Consider the following 16894-nt stretch of genomic DNA (forward strand, 5'->3'; position numbering starts at 1 on the left):
GTAGGAAGCCAATATCCACTGACACTCAGATGCCACAGGTACATTCAGGTGAGGGTTCCTTAACACTAATAAATCTATTTTCATTTATCATCACTGAAATCTGGATATGCAGTCATGTTAATTATACTGTTTTAGAATAATCTAATAAAATTAGAATAATAAGCCAAATGTGATTTTTAATTTACTATCAGCAATCTGTCATTCTTTAATTATCCTGCCATTTTGTAGAAATCAATGGTTAGAAAAAAATATGTTAAACCTGTCATTTATCCTACCTTACACATTCTTATTGGGCCTAAAGTAACAGACAAACCTCTTAAGTATATGACATATATCAGAGTGTCATGTCTAAAATTTGGCACAAAGATTTTTAAGGTCATGAAGGGTAGAAACCAGAAAAAAATTGTCATTTAAAAGCTGCAAAGTTTCTATCTCATAAAGTAAATACTTTCATTTTCCTTTGAGAAACACTTTCTTCACCCTGAGAAAACCACCTAAAAGGCTCCTAAGTTACTTGAAGCAAAAAGCAAGTGTCTGCCCACTTTTCCCGGGGAACAAGTAAAACAACCAATAATCTGAAAGCAGATGTTTCACAGAGCGAATCTAAGTGTTCTGTTTGGCAAGATAAATTGTATTGAGTGGATGTTCTAACCTCTGAACCTGCAGCTTTTGTTGCTTTTAGTGGGGAGAGTGAGAATGTTTCTAAAATAGAGTGAGTGAAGAAAGGAAATTCCTTTCTCTTCGGACCTTGGGATACTTGAGTATTTCCAGAATGGGAGAGGCAAGTGGGGATTAGGAAGTATGGGAATTTCTGCACTGGTCATTGAGGTCTGAGGACAGTGGCAGGCTGTCTGTTTAGGAAATGTCTTACTTTGTAAGTGAACATAATGCTAACAGAAAATTTTCAAAAGTTTAGTTTACGCTCACAACTTCTTAATGGAGAATTAAGGAAAGATCCTGTTTCAAGATTGTGAGAATGGTAAAGAGAAGGGGAACTGTCCCTTCCTGCCTGATAGCAGTCATAAGCCAGGAGACATCACTGATGTGGTCAGGCGTAACAACCCAATGAAGAAGTCAAGCAGATTATGAGGAAATTTGCCTGTCAGCACATGGAATGCAGAGTATAAGGAACCTCCCAGATATAACTAAGGGACACAATGAGGAGAGCCTAACTCCTGGGGCTCCACTCGAGGTTATCTGCATTGGATGATTTTAGTGCAATCAGCATTGGCACTCCATTTCACTGGAAGACAAAAAGCAGTGGTTCTCATGCTTCAGGGTGCTAAGAATCTCCTGAGTGCTTGCTAAAAGGCAAATCCCAGGGTTCCAGTCCAGAGGGTCTGATTTATGTCTCCCATTTTAAAAAGCTCTCAGATAATGCTGATGTAGGCGGTCCAAGACAATACTTTAAGAAACATTGACTGAAAAGTTAAAGCACTTTTATCAGGTATTAATGTGAGACCTACAAAAAAAAAAAAGTCATTCTTACATAAAGTGAGACAATATGTTTTAGCTCTTTAATTTACATTTTTAGCTAAGAGCTATTAGAGCAATGAGGACCCAGAGCCTCATTTTGTAATAATTATCTTTGGTGTGGGCTCTAGAAGAAATTATCTTAACAAATTCTTCTTAAATATCAATGAAATATACTGTTGTTTTATATTTTAAAATCAACAATTTTATTTTGCTCATTAAAAAATGTGTTGAATGTCTACTATGCATGAAAAATAAAGCATTATATAAAACAAAAAGTTAATTTACATGAACAAACTTGCTTCAGGTACTTTACAATCTATGGGTTTTTAGAATGAATGAACTAAACATACCTATTGGATATTTTTATATTTGAAAAATGTCTTATTCCATGGGGTTCAGAAATAAATATTTTCTTAAATAATGATTATGCACATAATGCCTTCTCTTGTCTACCGCAATTGAGTTTTAAATTCTTTATTTATACATTTCCATAAATCTTTCCTATTTGTTATTTTATTAACTACCTAATTACTTTCAGATACTATAATTTGTAGATGTTTATACTGGACTTTTTTATTCAATAACATTGCATAATGCTCAAAAATTACACAGTTTATATTCATTTTTATTTACTTAGCTAAGCCAAATTATTTTCAAGGAGGAAAAAAGCATACTTGTTAGATTGGGACTTTGATTCTCTGCTAGAATATATGAACGTGCCGAGTAATAAGAGCTGGTTTTTAAAAATTTAATTCCAAAATGTCAACACATACAGAAAATTTTAGATGGCTTTGAGTCCACTTCTTATTATAGCAGCACAAGTATTTTGAGGAACAATTAGCTTTTCATCTTAGAGTTCACAATTACAATCAATATTATAAAAACATTTCTGAAATATGCCTCTCTGTTTTGACTTCAAGATATTCATTTCTGCGCTTTTATAGGATTTGGTAAGTTCTCAGCTGTTAATACTAGACTAACACTTAAAAGGAACATTTAACTAAACTTTTTATATAAGTAATTCACAAAATTGCTTAATATATGCTCTAAGGATTTATTTCTTTTCACTTTAATTAATTGCTTTATAAATTGCAGAATTCTGTCTATATCATCATAGTAATTACTGATCAGATTACAGGAGTCATGTTGAACTGTAAGGGAAAGGGGACATATTAAAGCTAAAATTTGGTATCTGACTAGTCATGGTGGAGCTAAATAAAAAGTTAAGGTAGGTCATTCAGTCAAACTTGTAGAAAGAAGAAAAGGTAATAGGAGAGCACAATCAGTGGAAAGCAAAGTTTAGGGCATGAGAAGTAACCTATTAGCAAAACAGTTAAGAGTCAGGTTGATACAAACCTGAAGGAAGTTTTTCCAAGAATCATTTATCTTTCTAAATATCTTCACCTTCAAAGTGTTACATCACTTAAAAGTGTTATCAGAAATCCCTAGCTTTCCTTTTGGAGTTCTCTAAATTTTGTGTTTGGTCTGGGTTCAACAGACTCAATGGAATAGAAGAAGAAACAGGAACCTGTAATTTATAAGCAACAGTTTGTTATTATCTCATCTCTTTATTATGTTAAAAGTCTGACAGTGATACTCTACATTCAGTGCCTGGGGCATCATAATTTCTAAGAGTTTAGTAGAAACCTAACAGTCTTATAAAATTCTAAATATAAGTCAGAGCATTAACTGTGTAAGAGTGTTGTGTTTGGTGTTTTATGGCATTTCTCTTGAATGTTCTTGCTGGATGTTGGCTTCACTCAGGTAGACAAAACAAAGAAATAAAATCATATGGTATATTACTAATAAAACCACACCACATGAGTTGAAAATATGAAACTATAGACTGCCCAAGTAGTGAAAAATTCATGTTCAAAAAATTTAGAAATTCTTTTTCATAGTGCTCAAGGTCAATTATGATTCAAGTCAATATGACAAGGATCTTTGTATCTCTGTACTATTTTATTGGAAACACTATATACTCATCCTCAAAAAAAATTATGGAATGAATAAATAAGACACAAATCATTGTCTTTAGGGTATGGATCAATCACACAGGTCCCATCTTTGCTTCTACCTGAAAACAGTGGCATCATCAGCCATCTCTTTTTTTAAACTTTACATAACACATCCACCTTAATATTTCCATGTCCTAACTCTTCTGGTCCCTCTCCATTTCACCACCTCCATCATGAGGCAAACACTGCTTGTGCTAAGCCTAAGTGCTAGGAACAGATTTACCATCTTTTCTCCCCTTCTTTTCTAACACTGAATGTATATGGGACATACTCGTGCTAGGTTCAAAGTGCCCACTCCCTGTCTCCCATGTGGCTAGGGGTGAATATCTCACTCTGTTCTGGCCCATGAGTTATTAAGCTGAAGTTAATTGAGTGAGTCTTACAAAAACCATTGTTTCGATCAAAGTGCTGGAACCACCTTTGCCTTTCATTCTCTCCTTTATCTTCTTACCTGGAACATGAATGCAGTGTCTAGAGGTAGAATGCCCATCGTTTGAACAAAAGAACCAAAGCCTCATGCCAAGGATTCCAGAGCAAGAAGCAAATGGAGCCCAGAAAGTTGATGACTGTCTTAAACAGCTGTAAGAGTTCTGGACTGCCTATCTCTGGACTTCTTGCCACATCAGAAAAATAGAACTGCTATTGGCTTAAATCACTATAAACAGGTTTCTTGTATGTGGAATCAAATACAACACTAATCAATACAAACAGGAAATAATGGCTCCTCTTCTCATATTAACATGTGTACAAATATTTACACTAAAATTGTTTTTTATCTTACATCAACAAACATTTTTAAAACAAAGGAAGAAATAAACATACAACAAAAAAAAATTAAATAGACACAAGCTGTTCAAGGATTTTGTTTTGTTGATTTTGTGGTTTGTTGGTTTTTATTTTTTGGTTTTTTGTCCTTGGCCAAACAATGTTTAATATTACATGCAATGGAAACAAATCCTACTTATGGTGTTTTTTAAAAAATAGTTGCTAATTCTTTGACACTTTCCCCCAAAGTTAGGGTCTATGTGCCTTTCCTTTTGAATAGGAGTAGACTTGCTTATAACCAACGCAATTCAGCAAAAATGACTGTGTGATTTCCAAAGCTAGGTCAGCAAGAGCAATGCAGACTCAACCTTATTTGCTTGAACATTTGTATTTAGATCCCTGAGCAACTCTCTAAGAAATCCAACTGCTCTAAGGACACCATTTTTTAAGGATGCCAATAGAGAGGCACTCTTATAGAGTCCTAATCTTCAAATTCTTCCAGCTCCCAAGCCAAACACAGGAATAAGCAGTACTTCACCCCCCAGCAATTGAGTCCTTCTAGGCCTTTGAGTCTTTTCAGAAGAGACCAGACATCATGGAACAGAGACATGTTCATCATAGAAGCTATCCTCATATAGACATATCCAAACTACTGACCCATAGAGTTTGTTAGCAAAATAAAATAGTTACTCTATGCTGTTACGTTTTGGGGTGATTTGTTTTGTGGAAATAGTACCCACAACATTGGAGAATGCTGCCCCCCCCCCACATTCAGACATATGTGAGAAGAGAAGTTATTCAGAATGAATACAATGATACGTGGTAATGACAGAAATGGTATCCAAGAGGATTGCAGTAATAATGCAAGCAATATTTTACATTTATACTGTGCCTTTCAGTCCATGGAATCCAAGACCCATTATAAACTTAATTCCCTAACATAGAAATACATAGAAACCCTGTCATGTGTCTTGGTGTACTGAAATTCACAAGAAAGAGAATGAGTTCAAATAATCAGAAATAAAAATCTGAAATCATCAGATTACATTGAACTTTTAAAACACATTCAAAATTTTAGTTTGGCAAATAATACCCTTTTCCAGGATACCTGATGCTTATACTCCTCTTACCTCCTCCCAATATAAAAGCAGCAGGAGCATTATCTTCATGATCACCCTTATCTCAATTCTTCAACCCAAATGTTGAAGATTCAGATGGTGAAATGCCAGATTTCTATATCATGTAATGCATTTCATTCATATTCCATATTTAATGATGTTTGCTCTCATCTTTTCCCTTTTCATATTGTAAACTTAGCAAAGGCAGAACCAATGTTAGGAAAACTTGATCTATCTCTAAGATTCTTACACTTACCTAAACTATAGGGTCCCATATTGAAAACATAATTTTATTGTTTGAATTTTATTTCATTCTTCCTATTAAAAGGTTAAAGTATCCTGTCTAAAAATCTTATTCTCTGAAAGATTTTCCTTTGCTTTTTATTTTTAAACAATAGCAGCATTGCTACAAGATGCTTGCAAATGACTTTGTGTATTTTGATCTATAATTATTTTTCTCTTCTTCATAGTCTGTCCAAAGAGGCATGCAGATATAGATGGGGTGATGAAAACAAAATGTCATGGAAACCAGACTCACTGACAGTCAGCCAAGAGTTTCCCTTAAATACTTCTCTTGAAACAAAGTTGAAAATTATGAACTTTTTCTCAAGTCCTGACATTGTCTTCCTCAAAAAAACCCAAATTAGGTCTTTCCAAGGGTTTTGTTTACTGTCATAGGCAGACAGCTTATATCCTTCTTGAGGCCTAAATTGCTCAGATTACTGTCAAAAATCACTCAATCCAGTACTTTGTTTGGATATACCTGTCCTAAAATTGTGCCGCTAACCTCCACAAGCTTTGTACTGAAAATGGAAATGGGATTCTCTGCTTTGTGCTAACTACAAAAAGGTACAAGTTTCTAAAATCTGAATATAGATTTTAAAGTTATTAAATGATAGTGAAAAATTTACAAGAATCTGGTCAACTTATGTTAGCTACAATATAAGTATTATACGGTTTTGTGGGATTTGTTTTGTTTTGTTTTCAGTTTGCACCATAATAGTTTATAGGTATGTGAAGTCCCACAAATAGTACCAGGCTCAATGTGTTAGATCATTGTTTGAGGTTTCAGATTTCATTATCAATGATGTAATTTTAATCATATATGTTTATTTCTTAATGTATTTTAATAATTGGTTAGTCACTACCTATTTTGTGCTTTCTTACATGTTTTGAATCTTTCTAACATCTTTAAAAGAGTTTGCTTTCTCCATGTATCAGGGTGAAATTTTAAATATTTCCTCAAAAAAATTAATTTTTCACAAGCATAATTTATATGGAACTGATTCTTTTTGAGTTAAATGGGATTTTTATCCCATGGTTTGTATCTAAGTTGATTTCCAAAATATCAAATGTCTTGCGCTTTGCACTGTTGTTGTTGGCTTTCCATCAAGTTCATCTGTTGGCATGATGCTTAAATTTAGAAAACATAACAAAATATATTGTTATATTTCATGAGTTGATATTTTCAGAAAGCAAATGCTAAGTAATTAGGGAGTGGACAAACATTTGGAAGATTATTGAATTTTCTAACAGATTTGTTTTAGCAGTTGTGGTAGTCAGGACTCTTGAGATCTGAGTGCTGTGTAATGGAAACATGTGTTTATTAAGTTTCTGTTGAGTGTCTTCCAGTGCTTTATAAGGAAAGGTGTGCTGCTTTAATTGAGACAGTGCCTAAAACAACACGATAACATTCTCTCACAATAAATGCCCTGACTGCCAAATATAATTAAAGAATTTCCAGATTCTGCCAAGAAAAGCTAATCAAAAACCTACCACTAACAAATCCATGCATTATTAGAAAATTGAAACGGTTACTGAAGCCTGGATTTGTAAACTTTTTTCAAGTATTCTACCCAAGTCCTTAATTCACTCACCCCCACTTACCAGGACCCCACATTTTTTTTTAAGCAACTTGTTCCTATATACTGTAAGACTAGTTGCATTGAATTATAGTCTGTATGTATTTACTGTCTGTTTGTTCCAGTAAGATTTGAAGTTATCAAGGGCAAGGACAATTTTTTTTCATCCCTATACTCATCAACTAACAGAGTGTGAAAAAGAGAGAGCACAAATAATATGGAAATGGAATGGGGAGAGGTGGATTAAAATCTTACACTGAGAGGGCATGATAAAGTAGTCTGTACAGAAGTCTCATGTCCCCAAAACACATGCTAGAACGAGTTTCTTAATGCTTCTTCACCAAAAATTACAAAAATAGTTAAGTTGAGAGATAATTGAAAACGCAATTGTTTCTAGCACCATTTTGTATTGTTGGGACATTTACATCTCACAAATGTAATCAGCGATACGAAAAGACAACAATGACTACTTTCCAGAGTAGCAGTACTTTGCTTCCACACTGCTATTCAGGGAATTTTTTTTAAAGATGTATTGTGGATCAGCTTGATAATCATAGTGAAAATAATATATACATGGATTTAATGAGCTTAATAATTGCTTTCTTAATAAACTAAATTAGGCATCTGCAACTGTTACAGTAAAGGCCTAGCCAGGGAGATTATGTCAATGCACATTTGAGCTTGAAAGCATAACTCCAAATATAAATGCTGACCATGACATAAAGTCAATGGCATCTCACCAGAGGGTCAGCAGAATTTAGAAAATATAGGTTTCAGGTGAACTCAGACCTACATATCCCTCTCAGACTGCAGAAAGAGGTGCAAGTACTCTGCTGACACATTCAAGGATGTGGCTGAAATTTTACCAGTTATTATGTCATTCCATTAAAATGAAGTTAGGCAATATGACAATAGTTCATGTTACCTAATATTAATTTTCGACAAGAAAAAAGTTAATGTATGAGTGTTTCCAGGCTTCCTCCTTATTCAACTAGCAAAAAAAAGAAAGAAAAAAAAAAGATTTCTGGAATGACCCATTTGATCACTTTTGCTCCCTACCCCTTTTCCCCTGAGATCAATCCTCTCTGGCTTTAACTGCAAAACTGGATAGAAGCAAAGAGGGGCAGAAGGAGACTAGGTTTAAGAATTTGGGGTGGGGAGAATTTCTCAGAGAATGTGGGATGTGAGGCATGGCAGCTTTTGTACACAAGAGAAATAAGGAGGAAAGATGGTTTTTCTTTTTTCAGTGTTACTACCATCTGCTTGCTCTTCCCCACCCTGCTCCTTTCACAGTTTTTGAAAATCGAGTAAAGAACTGCAAGTTTAGAGGACTGTGAAGCCCACCTTTCAAGGATTACATGACATAACAATAAAGCCCAGAGGGTTTACATATTAAGGATTCAGCAACATTCTTCAGGATACAGCAGATGCTGCCAGACGTCTGAAGAGGCAGTGTTACATAATGAGAAGAAATCCATGATATAGGGTCAAATAAACTTAAGTTTGATACCTGGCTCTCCCACGTACTACTAAATAATATTGAACATGTTGCTCTCCTCCTCTGGAAATAATACTGACAAGGGCAGGATTATATACATGGTACATACCCAGTTGATTGTTGTAAATGCATGTTCATTCTAATTGTGAAGTATCAATTTTTGATAAAAATACCCTTATAGTATTTTCTCACTGAATCTTTTGTCAAGTACTGAAAATAATGTGCTTTTCAGGAGTATAATTAATACTATAGTATAAAGTATTTGCAGCTTATAAGGTCCTTTTCACAAATTTTTTATACAACCCCTCCCACAGCTCTGTTAAGCATGCTACTGTATTAATAGCCCTAACATATGGACAAACTGAGGCTCAAATAAGCAAAGGGGTTTGCACAAAGCCAACAAGCAAGTGATAGAATTAAGGCCTGAATCCAGATAATCCGGACCTACTTTTTATGCTATTTCAGCTGTATCTCCATTGCTGCAACACAGCTACATCACGCAAAATGTTATAAAGATAGAGCTAAGTTCCTTGAGAAGAAGCTGATCCAGAGCATGAGAATTGACACCAAAGATAGTCATATCAATGAAAAGTCCCACTTCACAAAATTGTTGACACAATCACTGTCCTATTTCCTAACCGGAAAGGTAATATCACTTCATCTGTACAGAGGAAATATGCAACTTCACAGGACACGAGTTTTTGCTTTAAGGAAGTAAATATCAGTGACTTCATTACTACTTGTATGCCTAACCCAAGCCCCTCTAACCTCTTCTCTGCCTGGATAAATCATTTCATCCAGGAAGTTTTCCCTCATTCTTAGCTGCAGCCCAGGCTGAGTTAGAGGACCCTTCTCTGTCTCCTGACAGCATTTTTTTGGGCACACCTTCTTCATAGCCCTTACATGCACCAGAACAAAAGCCCAGGGATGGGTTTTTGTCTTCTTCACTATCGCATTCCTAAAATTAGAACAGTACTGGCCATTAAACAAACAAACAAAAAAGGTGCTCAGAATATATGTACAATAAATGAATGGTGTCCTTGAGTGCTTTTGAATCATTCAATGTCTAGGTCACAAGTACACACCTGCTTTGGGAACACAGGTTCTTCCATATCTGTACACTCAAGGCCTGGTCTAGATTCTGGCACATACAAACAGTTCACACGTATTTGTTAAATAATACGTACTTAGTACCAGGCATTAAGTCCTTCATGGATACTCACTCATATATTTCTGAGCATAGTCTAGGAGGTGAGTGCCATTATCCCATCCATTCTGTAAATGAGGAAACCCAGGCACAGAACACATTGAAGTCACTGCATAAAATCACACAGCTGAAAAGCGGCAGGGCCAGAGCTACAATCTCGGTGGTCTGGCTTCAGAGTCCATGATCTTAAATAAATAGAATGAACTAACCAACGCAATAAAGATACTACATTGATACCTTCAGTGCTAGAGGACTGTAGTTGTGCTATAAACACAGAGGAGGAAGTCATTAATTTGGCTTGGGCGTGATGGAAGACTTCATAATATAGGTAACATTTGAGTTCATCATCAAAGGCTGAAGTTCACCAGGCAGCAAAATATTTAGTGCTTATGCTACCTAACACTTATTACAAACAACATTATTATCTATTTGAAATCTAGAGTTTTAACAGTGTTTTTATTTAGGATCAATACTAACTTCAGGCACCATTTTTTAGTTCTTTGGGAACTTCTACTAGGAAGTATACCTCACGATTTTTTCTGTTTTCTTTGATAAAGACGATCTTTTGGGAAATGCAGGCTTTTATCTTTATGAAGTAGATTATTTTTGCTGATACTCATGAAATGAACTAGAACAGCGCTGAAAAATATGAAGTAATTTTTCTTCTCCATTACATAAGATTCACTTTGGCTTTCAACTCGGAGGAGCTTGACACTGTATACTGATCACTCCAGGAACCACCAATCTATCTTACAAGGTTCATGTCTGGTTTTGCCAAACTTCCATTTGAGACCACATCCAGACCTCAAAGGAGTCAAGAGAAGGGCGTTATAGGGAAAGGTGATAGGAAACATGGCCTAACTTGTCCAAAGAGTGCGATAGGAAAATGGGAGTCACAGGGATGATGTGGAGATGAGCTAATGCCAACACGGCAACATTAAGTATCAAGTTCCCCTGAATGATCCCACCGGAGATTAGACTGGCTGGAGCTGATTCTGCCCCTGCACCCCTTTGGCACATTAAGGCAAACAAGGCTTAGCTTGCAAGTGCACAGCTGCTAAGCTTGCAAAAGAGCCAAGAAACAAATGTGAAAAACATCTGCAAGCATGTCACTCAAAAAAGACCTTGAGATAAGTTAACTCTAAATGTGTGAAAGTTGGGATGAAGTAGACAAACACATTTTGTGATTCTGCCCAGTTTCCGAATTGTGTGAGGAGAGAATAATATGCACAGCTTCAAATCTCTGAAACGCTAGTTCCTTTCCACTCCAGAGGTCACTGTGTTGAATATTTTTGACAAGGGAATTTCAAACCAAATCTCCATGAAACAAAGCTACTACATCTCAGCTTGATACCCTAAAAGAGACATTTTATCCCTTATTGTACTACATGGCATCAGTCTATAATCTCTTGGAGTGTTGTAAGATCACACATTTATCCCCTAACTACCTGCAGAAACAGTAAATAAAACACAGGCACGGGTCAGGCTTACCCACAATTCTGCAAGCACAAGTAAGGGGGAGGAATTTTACCAGCAGAGCTGCAGGAGACACCAGGGCTCTGCGAGACATCATCAGTACAGTTCACTGTGAAGGACAGGAAATTGCCCTGGAGGACTTAAATGTCCAACTAGTTAAAATGACACAATGAATTGCTAAAACATTAAGTAAACGTCAGCACTCTGTCTTCCTGCTATTGGATATTACTCTATTGGGTAAAATACAGTCATTCTAAAAACAAAAGTCCAATTAAATAAGCAAACTATCAGGACTTTTAAAATAAGCCCTGATCAGAGCAAGAAGTTCTACCTTTTGGATTCATGCCTATAGTGTCAGACATCATAGTTTTCGTTCTTAAAATGCTCCACGCCCACATGGAGCTCCTAAGAACTCACAATTAACTTTTAAAAATATCAGAGATGTGAACTTCGAGTTTTGATTCCACAAAGAATATAAATGACCTTAAATAAACCCACACAAACCTGTGGCAAATATTACCAAGAACCGTGTGGGAAATAAAACTCCATCACCCAAGGGGAGCTAAAACATGATAATTTTTAAAACAGATATTATAGCAGGACTCTGTATGAATTTTGCAGTTTTAAAGTTTTCATTTTATTGTTCTACATGGGACAACTTACTGTTTTAGGTACTGGTGTACAGTCTACATGGTATAGAGACCTAGAGAGGAAAGATTAAACCAAGAACAGATGATCAATTGCTGAGTTCAGAGATTTCACTAATATTCAAATTACTCAATATGAAATCATTATGATAGAAAGCAATATCAGCGTCTTCAGGAAGACCTATATTTGGTATTTAAATGTAATTTATTGTCCCTTAAAGCATTTTTATCAGTATATATTTCTATTTCAGTAACCCAAGAATGAGAGATGAACCTCAGTTAAAATTTCCTTGCTATAAACCTAAAACTAATCTAAAAAATAAAATTTGGGGCGCCTGGGTGGCACAGCGGTTAAGCGTCTGCCTTCGGCTCAGGGCATGATCCTGGCGTTGTGGGATCGAGCCCCACATCAGGCTCCTCTGCTATGAGCCTGCTTCTTCCTCTCCCACTCCCCCTGCTTGTGTTCCCTCTCTTGCTGGCTGTCTCTATCTCTGTCAAATAAATAAATAAAATCTTTAAAAATAAATAAATAACAAAAAATAAAATTTATATAAAAAATTAAGTAATACAGGGGCGCTTGCATGGCTCAGTGATTTAGGCTCCAGTTGTGATCTCAGGGTCATGGGATCCAGCCCCGTGTTGGGCTCTGCACTCACCAGGGAGTCTGTTTGTCCCTCTCCCTCTTCTCCTAACCCCCCCCAGCAGCTTGTTCTCTCTCTCTCTCTAATAAGTAAATGAATAAAATCTTTAAAAATAAATAAAAATAAAAAATTAAGTAACACATATAGCATTACCAATAAAATAAAATATTTAATGCCTCAAAAAAAAATCTTAATGACAAATTAGAGAGTTTAGGATTCTATCATCTAAAAGCTCCCCTCAACTGCTATTTAAAGGGTCTGACAAACACAGAGAGAAGAAATCCCAAATGAATATTATTTCCATTCTTTTCACTTTTCTATAATTTCACAAACATTTAAACTAAAGAAGAATATAAAATTTTAGTAAAAGTAATATAGTACTTCATTCTCTACTCTGAATTCTTTGGGCTCATATCAGAACTTGCCCTCAAAGGGAAAATAAAATTCAACATCTATGATTATATACAAAATCAAAAGTATCAAAATCATATAGTAAGAATGCCAAAATCAGAGGTTCTGGCAGAATACTGCTTATAAGAAGACAGGGCTGTGTAATAGATAGAGGTCTAGATTGGGAAAAGTAGATTAGGCTTCTCTCTTGATTTTGTGAGTAGCCAGATATAAGACCTCAAAAAATGAATTAACTTCCCTAAATCTCAGTTTTCTTATCTGCAAATAGGTACAAAAATGTTCTGTTTACCTAATAGGATTGTTGTCATGTGAAGCAAATGAAATAATGTAAATCAAAGGATTTCCAAAAACATTATTCCCCAATTTAAATAAAGAAGAGTGATAACTTCCCCCCACCCACACATACATCCTCCTCCCGCAAACATTATCTGAAATCTTCAGTGCTGGGCCCATCACCAGTTGACAAGGAAAATATATTGACTTTTTTTTTCCACATTCACCTACAAAAATCAGAAGTTGCACACTAAATTATAAAGTTTACACATTTATATTTGCGGTACATGTTTAAAGCTCTTCACTAATTAGACCAGAATGATTAGAGAATTAAATTCATTTGCAATTCTAGACTGTTGGTTTTTAAAAAACTGAGATTTTCAGCTCTCTGTACTCAACATTTTTAGTGAAAGAATTTTGCTTATTTACTATATGCAATCATGACTAAGAGTGAACCTGCTTGTTTTATTATTTTGTTCTCGTCCACATTCTATGTGCTTATCAGTCACTCTCACACCTCATTACCTGGAACGATGTGCCTCAGAATACACAATAAAGCATCTCTCAGAGGTGCCTGACTTCAGCAAGCTGCAAGTCACTGTTTTCTCTGTTTCAAATGGAAATCAGCATTACATTAAGAAGGCTGGACAACATTGTTAGTTGTCACCAGTCTTTCATGGACAACATTCAAAACCAAATTTAGAATTTGTCCTTGTCTGGCTAGTCTTCCTTTTATATTAGAAAAATTGTTTAGGGAAATAATGCTGAAGTTTGGGACTTGTTTTTCACAGAAATTTTTATTTTAAAACATTGGGTAGCAGCAGCCTATTTTTTCGTAAAGGTGGGTGCTTAGCAGGCTAATTTTCATGGTTTTAACCATGTAAATGACTTTTATTCCTTGAATCCTTAGAACCCTTTAATCCCAAGTATCATTTGTATAGACTCTAAAATCCTTAAAGACACAAACCATATTTTATTCAACTTTGTATCCTCAACACCTAATCCAGTAAAGCAGGCATCCTTGTATAATCAGAAAAGAGGTCCTTGATATTAATTACTGAGGTCACCTACTTTCATACCCTCAAAGCTTCTGGAATATTTTGCCTTCTCAGATTTGGACTAACATATTTCAAGAACTTCAAGACAGTGGGGATTCCCCACTGTCAATCAGCTCTCACTAAAACTAAACAGTGATCATGTATTTAATTCCATTTTTTTGTTGTTGCGGTTGGTCTGAATAGGGCTGGAATTTCCAGCTAACGTGCAGCCAGGGGTGAACATATAGATTCACTGTATTGGATCATTTGTCTTTGAGAAATTTTAAGAAAATATGGCCCTATCTTTAATAGACGTAAATTTCCTGAAGAGGATATCTATATAGTTTTCAAGTATCAATCCTCTTGCCATGGGGGAAAGCCTTCTATTCATGTTTAGTTAACAAGTCATTACTTATGTCAGTAACGTTTTTTCCTTTACATATTTATAAGAACTTTTTGGTCTCCATCTTGATTTTTAAATGGATATTAATTTAAAAAGTGACGGCTTCATTATTAGAAAATGATGCAGAAGTAGAAGGTGGTCCCCTGTTGGCCTAGGTAACATGGAATAAAGGAAAAATGAGATCATAACTAGTGTATGCTATTTTCTGCAGTTGTATGAGATATTCAGCATCAACACCACTTCCCCGAATCCACTTCCCCACATGGTTTCAGGATAGTGTTGTAATAACCAGTCCAATTCCAGTTCTGATGTTTGACAGCTGACAGCTTTCGAGCCACACTTCGACCCTAACCCCTTCCTCCGCACATCTGGCCAAGCTGATAAGAAAGCACAGGCACATGTTCCTTTGACCCTGGCAGGGAGTGCAAAGCATGCAAGCTCCAGCCTGTATACGCACAGGAATCATGCCAAGCCCACTTCCTAACTACAACAAAAACCACCCAGCCTCTACTCCCTGCTCTTTCAAGCTATCTCTCAACCCACTTTGTAGCCTCCCCAGAAAGCTGCATTTTGTGAGTCCTAAACTTTTCACTCCTTCCTACCTGCATGGCTATCATCCACCTTGATATCTGAACCAAATTTTGGGTGGAAAATCCATCTCATTTTTGCAAGTGGACCGGGAAGTAGAAAAGGAATGAGATATCACATGGAGTTGTATGAAAAAAGGATGTATTTTTTCATACACAGTGCATTTCTGACAAATTTGTTAAATAATTTGCTGTTGGTTATGCTAACATTACTGGCCTTTGGCAGGTCTCTTTCCTCTTCCAAGGAATCACACGGCTCCCAATTGCCCTTGACTATCATGCCTTGCGTGAGACCTGGCAGCAACGGAGTCCATAGACTTATCTAGAAGAAAAGCCAGCTATGGGTGCCCAAGGAAGTAAGAAACAGCAGTTTCAAAATCTAAAGGTAAAATATGTATTCATTGAAGAGTCTCTAGAGAGGATTGTCAGAAAGTAAAACCAAGATGAAAACCAAAGAATGTATATATTTCTGGCATACAATCCCCTTGCTCTCATTTGTATAAATTCTTTGAGCACTGTATTGCAACTCAAATTGACTTTAATATCCATGAACCTCACAAGGAGGGACTGTCTCTCTGACTTTAAAGCTAAATAGCTCTTGGCATTGTTTCTTTTCAAGTCTTATACCATTTTGGCTAACAGGTTTACAGAAATCAGCAACTCCTCTATTATGCTATGCATGAAATCATCTGCTGCTGTGAACGTTTGTACTACTAAATATACTAGTATCACAAACCAATAACTCAAATTTTCATTTGATGTCTTCACGTAAACATTGCTAGAATTTATCTGCTTATTATCTTTCCCTGATTCCTCTTCTGACCCTTCTTAACTACATATCCATCTTCTAAGTCAAGATCGGTGGTTCCTTTTCTCTGAGTTAAGACTATGTACAACTCACTCCAGTTTTCTCATTCACCCACAAGATAAAGAGAAGGCACTAGAAATTGCAAAGGTATTTTTTATGTTTCAATCTACCGAAAGAGAAGGTATAGGAAAACTGTGTAGAGAAGAAATATCCTGCTTGCTGCAGGCTAAAATCAACTTGTAAGGTACTGGATAAAAATATAAAATGGTCGGCAGTGACCTCATAACTGTAAATTTCCTGCTGAGGCATAGATACATCTCTAGCTTTGTCCTTTGCTCTTGAAGATGATGTTGCCATTAGTATTGCCTTCTGATTGAGCACTATGGTCCTCGGTCTGGGATATATAAACTTCTGAAGCAGCAAAGACATGAGTGGTATCATTTAAGCTCCATCTTGGTGAGGTGAGTGGCCAAGATGGCAGAAAGCTACACAGAACACTGGCAATAAATATCGGTAATCAAATGTTTTATTTTTTTAAGACTTTACTTATTTATTTGAGATAGAGACAGAGAGAGTGAGAGAGAACATGAGTGGGGTGAGGGAGAAGCAGATTCCCTGCTCAGCAGGGAGTCCGATGCAGGGCTTGATCCTTGGACTCCAATATCAT

At 36.0% G+C, this 16894-nt stretch overlaps 1 long non-coding RNA gene across 3 annotated transcripts in view; it reads right to left on the reverse strand.

The window, feature by feature from the left end:
• LOC113252965 (uncharacterized) overlaps positions 1 to 16894 on the reverse strand; it is a 227750-nt gene that overhangs the window by 117204 nt on the left and 93652 nt on the right. Inside the window, exon 5 of one of the 3 annotated variants that reach the window (XR_008957901.1) lies at positions 12084 to 12123. The exons of the other annotated variants lie outside the window; for them this stretch is intronic. This is a non-coding gene — a long non-coding RNA (uncharacterized LOC113252965). The remainder of the gene's footprint in view (positions 1 to 12083; positions 12124 to 16894) is intronic. 3 annotated transcript variants of the gene reach the window in all.

The sequence above is a fragment of the Ursus arctos genome, unplaced genomic scaffold, assembly GCF_023065955.2.
Source record: "Ursus arctos isolate Adak ecotype North America unplaced genomic scaffold, UrsArc2.0 scaffold_6, whole genome shotgun sequence".
NCBI classification, from domain to species: domain Eukaryota; kingdom Metazoa; phylum Chordata; class Mammalia; order Carnivora; family Ursidae; genus Ursus; species Ursus arctos.